Source organism: Pieris napi, chromosome 1 (assembly GCF_905475465.1).
Source record: "Pieris napi chromosome 1, ilPieNapi1.2, whole genome shotgun sequence".
In the NCBI taxonomy this organism is placed as follows: Eukaryota; Metazoa; Arthropoda; class Insecta; order Lepidoptera; family Pieridae; genus Pieris; species Pieris napi.
This window is the reverse complement of record NC_062234.1, coordinates 12,658,697-12,670,794: the sequence shown is the minus strand read 5'-3', so window position 1 is coordinate 12,670,794 and position 12,098 is coordinate 12,658,697. Positions and strand designations below refer to the sequence as shown.

General features: G+C 32.6%; 1 non-coding gene across 1 annotated transcript; it reads left to right on the top strand.

The window, feature by feature from the left end:
* Positions 1-6,175: 6,175 nt before the first annotated feature.
* On the top strand, positions 6,176-6,247 carry Trnac-gca. Its single transcript has one exon. It is a non-coding gene; the product is annotated as a tRNA-Cys (tRNA).
* The last annotated feature ends 5,851 nt before the right edge of the window (positions 6,248-12,098 follow it).

The following is a 12,098-nucleotide window of genomic DNA, read 5'->3' as shown; positions in this document are numbered from 1 at the left end:
TTTTAACACTTACGTAAGTAATTAAAGTCTACCATTAGTCTAATCACTAAGCTCTTAACTAGCTCAGTTGTCACTAATTACAATTTAAAAAAAATTGGCGCTACAGCCATTTTAGATCTGGCCCTCAGATTTCTGTATCTGTTTCATGATCATTTGTCAATCAAATAGCCAAGTAGGTGATCAGCCATCTGTTATACACACCGTTTACTTTTTGGTTCTAAGGAAACCGGGAAACTCACCATGTTTTCCTTCACCATTTTAGCGAATGCTAAATGCGCACATAGCAAGAAAGTCCATTGGCGCACAGCCGGGAATCGAACCTACGACCTCAGGGATGAAAGTCGCACGCTAAAGCCACTGGGCCAACACTGCTCATAATTAGATAATTAATATATTGTACTTGGCGTTTGGTTGCATCTTGATGGAAGGAAAAAATACAGACGGGTAAGTCACGCCTTTAAAACGTGTGGTATCTGAAAAAAGAGACGTAGAAAGGCTGTTCTATTCTTCACAGTGCGAATAAGAGATGTCGAAGCGAAGTGTCGTGTAAGCCCTCGGAACATCTACCAGATAAAGATGGAACAAAGCTATGCCTGATGAAAAATGTGATGGCGGAATCAGGTAGTGGAGCACACTCACCAAAATGTAATAAAAGTCTTCAAATGTAATAAATTGGCAGAAGCCGCAGATCAGAGTTATGAATAAGAAAACAATACAAGAAACAAATAAAATGAAATATTGAATTGAATCTGAATAAAAATAAATTAATTTTTGGCTAAAGTTACTCTGAGAAGGTAATACAGAAAGCTTTATTAATATAATCAAAGAGAAGCCCCGAGCGAAAACAAATGAATAATACGTTTAGAAAATGGAAATGTATTTCTCACTGTAGAACCTATTTAGTTGGTTAATTTCTGATTATTTATTTATTTATTTATTTACACTTCGTTGCAAAAAAAGAATGAAACACAATACAAAAAAATTATAAGGGATGCAACGGGCGGCCTTATCGCTAATAAGCGATCTCTTCCAGGCAACCTTAGCTAAAGAGAAAAACTAAAAAAAAGAAACATGATGCGTGCGAGAAGTGCAGAACCAAATGTTATATAAAAAAAAATATATATATATAGTACCTTAATCTAAAGTAATACAAAAAAAATATTAATAACAGACTAAAAACTTAAAAGCTAATCTTACAAATACATGAACAGCTAATAGTGATGTAAAAGGAAACAAGATTTATACAAGTCACGATTGATCAGGATAGGATAAGGTTAAGAAATGATTATACAGAGGAGTTTTAAAAGATGACAGAGAGGTAGCCAATCGTACGGAGTCGGGCAGCGTATTCCACAACTTAATGGCGGAGATCGTAAATGAATGAATGATTACGTTTATGGCTTTGAGTAGTATTGGCAGATAAGACACAGTTCTCGAAAAGTAATCACCAAATACATGTTTATTTAACCAATCAATAGTATATCCTATCATCGTATAAAGGAAATATGAAAACGGCTATTCATAAATTAATAACTATCAAAGCCATACAATAAGTTTGCCTGTTTACCGCCAAATTAACCTCATATTTCAAGCGAGCAAACAAGCTGGGTTATTAGGCATTTAGAGCATATTAACTTGGCTATATCTCCGAATGTCCTCAGTTTGGGCATGTATAGGTTTTCGTATGAGTTTTGTATGAAATTTTTGCTTTGCCCTGCGTCCGCGATTATGCCTATCTTATTTAATGATATGTACACTATTTTGCCAAGAAATTGATGTACTTTGACTAACTTCAGTCTTATGTCTAATACACATACCTATTTTACATATGAGACACAATATATAGTATAAGATCCCGATATACAACGACCTTCACCGAGATGCTTATTTAATGAAACGTATTTTATATTTAATTTAATATGTCAATAAATATTATCCATATGGGTTGCCTAGCAAATTTCAGTCCAGAGTATGTTTAATTAATATTTAAAAAAAAATGTTTTTGGGTCAAACTAATTTTTACGTCTATAATAATTATTAATTCCTCTAACGTCGTTCATTGTAATCGACGCTTTTAACCAATACCTTTCTTTTATGAGTGCTATAGCTATATGTACGATTGAAAAATCGAGGAAACCAGTATGGTTTACATCCAAAAATCAACAATGTGTTTCAAATGGTTGATCACCTACTTGCCTATATAAAAATACGTTTTCTTGATATACCTGTACTGTATCTGAAGCGAAAAAACGGCGCCACACAAAGAATTGCTATTATTCCAAAACGAATGAATGATTTGTTTATGCTCGTGATATTTTACAATAGCTGTAAAACTATCTACGCTGTAGTGTCTACGTGAGACCGTAAAATGGCTTTTTAAAATCGATGCAATTTTTCTGTACACCCGAATAACTGGATCGCTCCCTTTGATATTTTTGTATGGTCTGAAAAATACTATATAATCCTAAAAAAATTTTTTTTCATGAAGGTTAAATGTTCAATGGGTGGGTTTAATGGCTTCACAAGTCTAAACCTATTTTATTTGCTATCGTGACCCACACCGGGACTTTTGTTTAAACTGTTAAAATTTCTAGGTCCTTACCAACTCTCTTACTTAAGTAATCTAAAGCTATATACTATCAGTTATTATGTTACTTTCTCATGAACTATTTTAGAATGTTATATACGTTTTTACTTAATATATTTTTTTGATGCAAGCTCTTAAAACAACTAGTTCAATAGTAATAGTATGCGAATCCAATATTTAAATACATTACGTAAAGCATATTTCTATGTAAACTCTACCAAACATATATGAACTCTAAACCGGAACTTCCTATAGTTCTTAGTTATTTTGCGAACAGTACTAACAAAATATATGATTTGTATGCGGCAGCCGAACGACGATTATTTAAAAAACGTGACGCCCAAACGCAAAGGGGCCTGAAACTAGTAACTCTAAACTCGTGAATGGCTAAGGCTTACCATAGTTGTAAGACCTTTATTTTTACATCCCCTTATTCTGTCGAATAGCTCGGTTTTGTTTCTTTTCATCACATCGTAAATACAATTCGACAGAAAGAGATGAAAGAGTCAACCTACGTACGAGTAATTGTACAAACGTGAAAAGTCACGTATGTACAATTAATCTTTTTTTACCCTTAACCAGATGAATTTGTGATCTGAGCTTTAATACAAAGATTTTACAGAAAGCATCTCATATAACAAATAGAGCGTGTTTACTCAAAAACCATTGTTAATATTATTAACATCTTTAATAGCAACAAATGCATCACAGGTTTAGTGATGTTAAAATTTACATCCAAGAATCACACAGCCAACAAAATCGTAACACACATTTTAAGAACATAAAATCTATACAATTGTTCATACAATACAATTATATCATTATAACTGATACCAAATTCAGTAAGCATGCGGCAAGAAAAACAAATATTGATGTTGTCGAAAGCTTTATTATACGTGAACTAAAACTATTATATCTCATCATCATATATCTATGTCGGAAAAATATCGTCACTCCATCGATATTGACATCATTCGTCATTTAGAAGGTTTAGTGGGCGTTATGTGAGTAAAGTGCGAGCACAAGAGACATGAATAATATCGTACAATATTTAATTTAGATTTATTCCTTTTAACGCTACAAATAAAACTTTATTAAATTATAACGAGCAGCTGGTTCAAGGCACTCAGTCCAACGTCTTATCTCCACAATGCTTCACTTAATACTCAATCAGAACTATCATTCATCATCAGTGCATTCCCTGAACGTGAACGCACAGTCCAAAGTCAAGATGGCGCCTCGACCCCACTCAAAGCATTTGCTCTGCTCTGATTGGTCGATACAATATTCGTTCTTTTATTTGTTAAATAATGGTTCTATAAAACAATTAAATAATAACAAAATAAATTATGTTTCTTAAAAGTAATAGAATGAATCGCAAACCAAAGCAACAATAAAAATCAATAGTCAATTGACTCGATCATAACATTTCCTTGTAATCCGAGCATTCCTTGACATCTATATTTTTACGAAATGAATGCTTACATGGTAAAGGAAATATATAAGAAAAGCAAGACGCCTAAGACACAGACGAGAATCGACGGCGTGTGTCAAGTACAGAACATATACTAATTTCCCTATAGGAATAACCCAGATACTATATATTATTTACGCAACTTATCCATTTATCGTATACCTATAGACTATATCATTATCAACATATAGATATATTAAGTTTGAGTAGAAGATGCCTAAAAATCATGTAAAAACTCTAGTTACTTATACAGAACTCATTTATAATGAGCAAAATTTGGACAAACGCGCTTCACAGTAAATATATAATAATATTTATTGGCTTCAATATCCTGTGTAGATATAATTATTATAGTTGTTGTATCTTATATATAAAATTCTCGCGTTACAATGTTAGTTACCATACTCCTTCGAAACGGCTCGACCGATTTTTATCAAATTTTATATGCATATTCAGCAGGTCCAAGAATCGGCTACTATCTATTTTTCATATCTCTAAGTGACAAGGGTTTTCCAGCCCTAACATTAATTTTTATTTTTTGGACGAAATTTTAATTATTTATTTTTTTATGATACATTAAACAAAAATACATACAACCCTTAATTTTCACCCCTCTACGATCAACCCCGATTTTTATTATTGATAGTCTATATATCATTGAACTCCAAAAAAAAATCCTAGAAATAATATACATGGCATAACGACGTTTCTATCTAAATTTACATGTATACATTTTTCCTATAAATCACCAATAAACGGTCCGATTTACTTAGCTATTTCAAGTCGTACTTGTATGTTTGGCCTTACCACGTATAACCCATAAGCCAGTACAGTCGACGTTTTGTTTACGCGTTGCAGATTGAAGGCTCAATCCCCGAGCACGCGATTTTCAATGAAACCAGCTTATATAAGCTGTTCCTATACGTTTATAAAAATAACAGTAAATAAAATCCACTTTCAAAGGAGTTCGCAGCCATTTTGTGATAGAAATTGCGGCGGATTGCTTGAATGTTGATATTTATGTAATATTTGTGTACTTTTATATATTTGTTTTTGTGTGTCAAAATGGCAAATATTACTCATTTAGATGCATGTAATTCGAATATTAACTTTACTACCATTTTCAATTCTACATTGTTTTTCATTTGGATGGCATGGCTAGTGATATGGCATATTTTGAGATTTGCTTTGCGTTTAGGATCGTTTATCATTTTGAGTTTTTTTTAAATAATTTGTCAAAAAAAATATACAAAGCTCAATCAAGTGTCAAGGTGTCTGAGTTAGCGCAAAGATTTCGCTGAATTAACAATATCTTAACCAATCAAAACATCATTTATTGTATAGATAACATATTATAAAATATGGACCAATAATAAGGACTAAAGGAACTTTCGAGAAACTCTCCGCTACGTTTGATTTTAATTTGTTTTAAGTTGCTTGTAAATTTACATACAATTTATTTATTAACATTTTTCTGATTAGAACATTTTATTTAAAAATTGAAAATTTTACGTAATATCCAACCAAGACTTAAGCACATTACGTAGCTTTCAGTAAACGGCAATGTAACACGATTTTTCACTTCCGCTTAGGTGCTTAATATTATATTAATATCGCTTATAAGGCAGAAAAGCTTTTAAGATATCATTATATACATAATTATAATCCTTATATTTTAGAACAATGCACTTTATTCTATTTCAAAGAAATTATGATCTAGTAGATCTATGAATCTCTGAGTCTCTCTTATTTTTGGCTAATAACGAGACTTATTACTGCCATATATATCAAAATCTAATGCGTTTTTGTTTCACGGGATCTTACCCTAAGTCAGTAACCAAAATATTTAATCTTCATCGCACTAATAAGTGTTTATTGCGCACATACAAAGAAAAATCAATTAGTACACAGCCGCGCTTTGAACTCATAACCTCTGACTATCACATAGAGTATAGGAGCAAAAAACTAAAAACTATGAATTTTGTTGTAGCGGTTAAATAATAATTTAGTTAGGATAAAGCAGAAATCAAGCACACAATCAAAACATTTATTTTTTGGGTAGAATACACACTTCGCAAAGGATTCATAAGGCTAATTTTGTATGAACATGCATCGGGGATATAGCTCAGTGGCAGAGCAATCGACTGCAGATCGATAGGCCCCCGGTTCAAATCCGGGTGTCCCCTGATATCATGCCTTTTACTAAATTATATATTTTATTAATCTCTTTCTTAATGGCTGAAAACTGCCAATTAAATTTATTTTTAGTTTACGCGATTAACAACAATTTTATTGAATTTTATCGAAATTATAACGTCTTATCTTTCTTAATTGGATGAGGAATAATACAGTATAAAAAGAGAAAATTGTTTGCTATTTAGGTATCTATTAAAAAATATTAATTAGTATTTTTATATATTTATCCCAAAACCAATTTTATCCAATAAAAGTTAATTTTCACGCACTTTACAAAAATGTTAATTAGATTTATTGAAAAAATAACCTACATTAGGAATCCTAATTAATAGAGGAAACTTTACTTGTTTTAAATGATTTTCGCTTATTTAGCGTTCGTGACTTACTAGAGTATAAAATACGACGAATGAGCTGTATGGCATATTCCTTAAAGCTCCTTGTAATTTTGAATGGCGTAAGCTTCGGTTTACAGACAGAGAATATTTTAGTTTTAGTTATACATATTATAGCGATTTTTAAGAAACGGTTCAAGATTCTTTTACATCTTCCGGCTCCTTTTCATTGTTACCGGTTTTTTAGTTAGTAATGTGAGTAAATAAAGTGTTTCTTATCATTATTCAAGTACCTATTACTATTACATTGAATTTCATGTAATCTATTCGGCTAAATAAATCAATATCTACATATTAGCGTTATGATATTTACGAGTCCTGCCTTGCGATTCTGTAACTCACACTGATAAGGAGGGAGCTTGTAGTTTATTATTTATCAGAATGGCAAATCGTAAAATGACTGCTTAACGACTGATTTGAGCGCGACCGCCGCTGCGAAAACCGCTGTGTGAGTTCGAAAAGTGAGTTACAGAATCGCAAGGCTGGCCTGATATTTTTCTAGGCTCTTTGTATGACTTATTGCGCAATTAGTACTTTTGTAGATTGTAAAATTACTAAAATATAGGCTTAAAACAACTCACCTATAATCGCTTAAATATATGGAACCGCTCCAGGGCTTACTGGATTTACTCCATAAAAAATTCCATGTTCTAAGCCGTTAATGTATATTGGATAACTTGTATTTATTTAGCATGCATCGGTTTCCACTATTCAATAACCGCAGACCACCGATGTTTACGATACAGCTCGATTCCAAACCAATCCTAAATTTATTGTCCTAATTGCTAAATTATTTATCAATTTAATTTTAACAATTATATTAAAAAGTTACTTCTTCGGGATTAATGTTTTTAAGTAAATTATCGGATTTATTTTCGTCATCACAAAGCCTTAGGTTATATATTATGGTTTGTCTATTAGGTGGGCTGAAAAGTTCGTAGGGATAGAAAAACATGTGGATTTTTTGATAGTCTGGACGGTATGAGCTTCTTTGGGGGCGTCCACTGCGTACATTGTCCTCGGTGCTGATTTCGCCTCATTTAAACTTAGCAAACTATTTCTCAACGTTTGATTGTCCTTCAGTAGAGGCCAAATAATGTTTTCAATCCAAACCTTGGTTTCAATAGTATTTTCGCTTAATGCTTTATTAACACACAGAATTCACATTTATAAATTTTTTTTAACAAACAAATGTTCCTTCACTCCAAATACTTCATCTCACAAACTAATAGTACGAAAATTATCAAATTTATACACGTGTCTTTTAAAGGTTAGGGCTAACTAAAATCATAGTGGCGCCATCTATATATCAGATTACGAACTTTTCAGCCCATATAATATATTTTGAACATATAAATCATAGCCACTATTGTTGTACTAGAAATAAAACCCCGATGGGTATTATACGTCACGTAATTTAAATTTTAGACAAATTACAATACTTCATTATTTATAGAAGATTTGATTACTAGTACAAAGATTGCGAAGGTAACGTTAACAGAAAAATATTGCTTCCATATACAATTTATTTTTGTTTCCCCCTCGAAGTTATTACATATAAAGAATACATACCGTGTAATTCAAAAGAAACAATACCTATCTAAACGATTTTATATCGATAAATTTTCAAACAGCACAATAACGTTTTCATAATAAAGTTACATTAACCTACACCAATGCGATCGTTACTTGATTTAGTGTTATTAAACTGTCACTCCCCACGCCGGTGGCCTCAGAGACCACGGCTGAACAATGCCACTCGATTAACGGACAAAATACGAGCAAATTACACGACCTAATGTACTTTATAAATTAATAAATATCATTAATCTTTCATGTTATTGGATCGAAAGCTTTTGTTAATTATGCTCCGATATTTTTTCATACTGAGCTTTTGTGTTTATACACATTTTTACTGTAAAGTAAACATTTTATTACATTTCGGCAGCCATTTTCATTAATTAAATTCGGATTGTAAACCTAAATATTACATATTATGTATTCACAACCCTAAGTTTGAAAAAATATACATTACAACACTCGGTCTTACGGTGAGGGAAAATATGGTGATGAAACTAACATAGACCGTCAATCCTACACATCGACGAACATCAGACACAAAAAGTTCACCTACTTGCCTACAAAATGGTCAGTGTAACAGATGCAGAAATCTGATACACAGAGGCCCGTAGTGTCTATTATTATCACTATATTATTTTCCATAAATATATTCACACAGAAACATACATATTTTTAAGTCGAATGTAGAAGTCGAAGTAAGAATGGGGAGAAATTTGCTGTGCCAAAAATCAATCTGAAATTGTTTAGGAAAATCACCTTTGATAATATGGCAATTAAGGTTTACAATAAATTACCAAAATAATTAAAAGATCTTCCGACCAGAATCTTTAAAAGGCGACTTGGTGTATTACTATTGGAAAAAAATTACTTTTCAATAAATGAGTTTTGGCGTGAGACACTGTAGTTGATATAAATTGAATACAGTATGATATGATATGTACGATACAAATAATATAAGAATTGACTGGCTGTTAATGTAAAATGTAAAATTCCTTAAGACAAATTTGCGCGCCATTGTGTGTGGCAGAATATGCGAACCTTACACATTTTTGTACCATATTCTTGCAATAAATAAATTATTATTATTTAGCACAAAGCTCTTTCCATCACATTATCTAAAATGACGTGCATATTTTGGCCGAATTATCAAACTATCCTCAAACATGGCGGTTAGTTAAATTTTACATTGCCATTAATTGAGATAGGCTTGCGCTGTAAAGAGACACGATGTGGTTTAGCTGCAGTAATTTTGGTTGCAACAAAAGCGTTGTGGTCAACATCTAAAATATAATTTCAACTAAAGTTGTATGCGGTCTTTTGAGCCAACAAGCGCACTGTGGGGTTAATAAAAAGCCTGACTGCATTTTAATTGTATTTGCGTAATTAGCGCTCGGACGTGGCGTGTTTTTTTTGCACTTTTTATAATTCAAACAGCGAAATAAAGTAAACAGATTAAAATTAGTTGCAATAAAAGGGAAAAAAATTAGTGTTGGCCAAGTGACTTCAGCGTGCGACTCTCATCCCTGAGGTCGTAGGTTCGATCCCCGGCTGTGCACCAATGGACTTTCTTTCTATGTGCGCATTTAACATTCGCTGAAACGGTGAAGGAAAACATCGTGAGGAAACCGACATGTCTTAGACCCAAAAAGTTGATGGTGTGTGTGAGGCACTGGAGGCTGATCACCTACTTGCCTATTCGATTTAAAAATGATCATTAAACAGATTCAGTAACCTGAGGCCCAGACCTAAAGAGGTTATAGCGCCACTGATTTATTTTTTTAAAGGGAAAAAATATAAATATATCAGATTGCCTGTGTTTAATACAAAGTTATACCTATGTAATAGAAAACTGCACTTGTCTCTCATTTCATCACAGCGTAAACACAATTTAAGAGAAAGAGACGAAAAAGTACTTTAGTTAAAGAAGTGCAAGTAGACTGACTTAGTTTTTATGAATAAAGGAGTAATTTAAGGCATTAATAAGTCAGTACTATATTTAGGAAGTGATTGTATTTAAAAAATACATCGATTCATAAATCAAATTTAATGTGAATTACGCAGACGAACACGCGGGCGTCACCTCGCCATAAATACAAAATTACTTTAGAGAATTACCTACCCGTTCTAACTTTACCGCATACAAGTTATAACTTTGACTTCAATTTGCTCACAAATTATGCTTTGTACGTTAAACTATTTTAAATAACTTTATTTACTTTGTCACTAGAGTTTATAGTTCGTAACGCTCGAACGATTGGCAGATTTATGATTTTTTATAGAGAAACGTTTGAAATTTTTAAATAAATTTGAGGATTGTTTTCATACGACGGCTCATTGGTCTAGTGGTTAGTACCCCTGACTGCGAATCCATGGGTCCCGGGTTCGATCCCCGGCTGAGACAAACATCGATGTGATGAGCATTTGGTGTTATCCTTAGGTCTTGGGTGTTAAAATGTGTTACGTCTATCTATGTATAATATGTATGTATATCCGTTGCCTAGTACCCATAACACAAGCTTCACCAGCTTAGCATAGGACTAGGTCCATTGGTGTGAATTGTCCAATTAAAAAAAAAAATAATTAAAAAAAAAAATATATATATATACGTTCACGTTTTTTTATCCGGCTATGGAACTTGACATTAATAAAAACCCACTAAGAAGGTGCTAAGATTTGAGACAGAGTAAAACGGAATTGGTTCGGAAATATATACTTTAGTAGCTGGTGCCCATGGTGGTGGTTCTGGTATTTCCGAACCAATTTGACTTAGTGTCCTTTAAGAAAAGAGCGTACCAATTCTTAGAATGCCGGCAGCGAGCTTGTGAGACTTCTGGTAGTGTGAGTCCATGGGCGGGGCGGTATCACTTAACATCAGATGAGCCTCCTGTAACATAAAAAAATATATTTCCCTAATGAATTATGAATAAACAAAAATAGCAATAATAATGTTGCTAAGCGCAAAACTCAAAGACGGCTGGACCAATTCACATATATTTTTTCCTTAAACTCAAGGAAAGTGTTTCGGAGGGAAAAAATTGAAAATCTAATTTATTTTTGAACATAGATTTTTATTCGAGAAAAACGAACAGTTTCTATGGGGTAGCATATAAAAAATATTCCATATGTTGCAGCTGCTAAGTAATAATCATATTAAGGCGAAATGAAGTTAGCGGGGGCACCTAGTGGATAATAAAATTCTCGTGTAACCAAACTACTCCGAAGTGGGTTTATTTTATATGTGTTAGGTCTAAGAGTAGGTCATAAATTACTTTTTTTACTCTTTGTATTAAAAAATTCATATAATCGTTATTTGTCACCCTGATCCAAGTAACCATTTTAATAACGATATTAGTACTCAACATTCTCAGAGCTCGAAAACTAATTAACATGGTGAAACATCGTTATTATTGTCAATTATCAATTTTACTTTTACTATAGTCATACTGTAGTAGCACTTATATGTTCTTTGGCCATAGATTATATATGTTTCTTGGATAACTTTTGTTTTCTAGACAAATAGGTGTGTGTCCTCCTACTTTTGTTTCTGACACATCGTCATTGCTTTGGTTGTAGACATTATTTCCTCACGATATTTACTTTCAGCGTACGATCAAGAGTTGCGTACATAGAAATAAAAATCCTTTGTTCGAGATTTGAATCCACGACCAAACTAATTGTCACTTTGTACTATCAAAACTATAAATACCCCATATCACCATTGTTCAAATTAAAAACACAATCGCTTACAAAATTTACTATAAATTAAAAGCAATTAAAATGATACAGTACACTGAATCGAAATTTCACGCAATGCCTGTATTGCAATTAAATGCAACGAAACGCGTTGCTTAATTGGTAACGTGATACT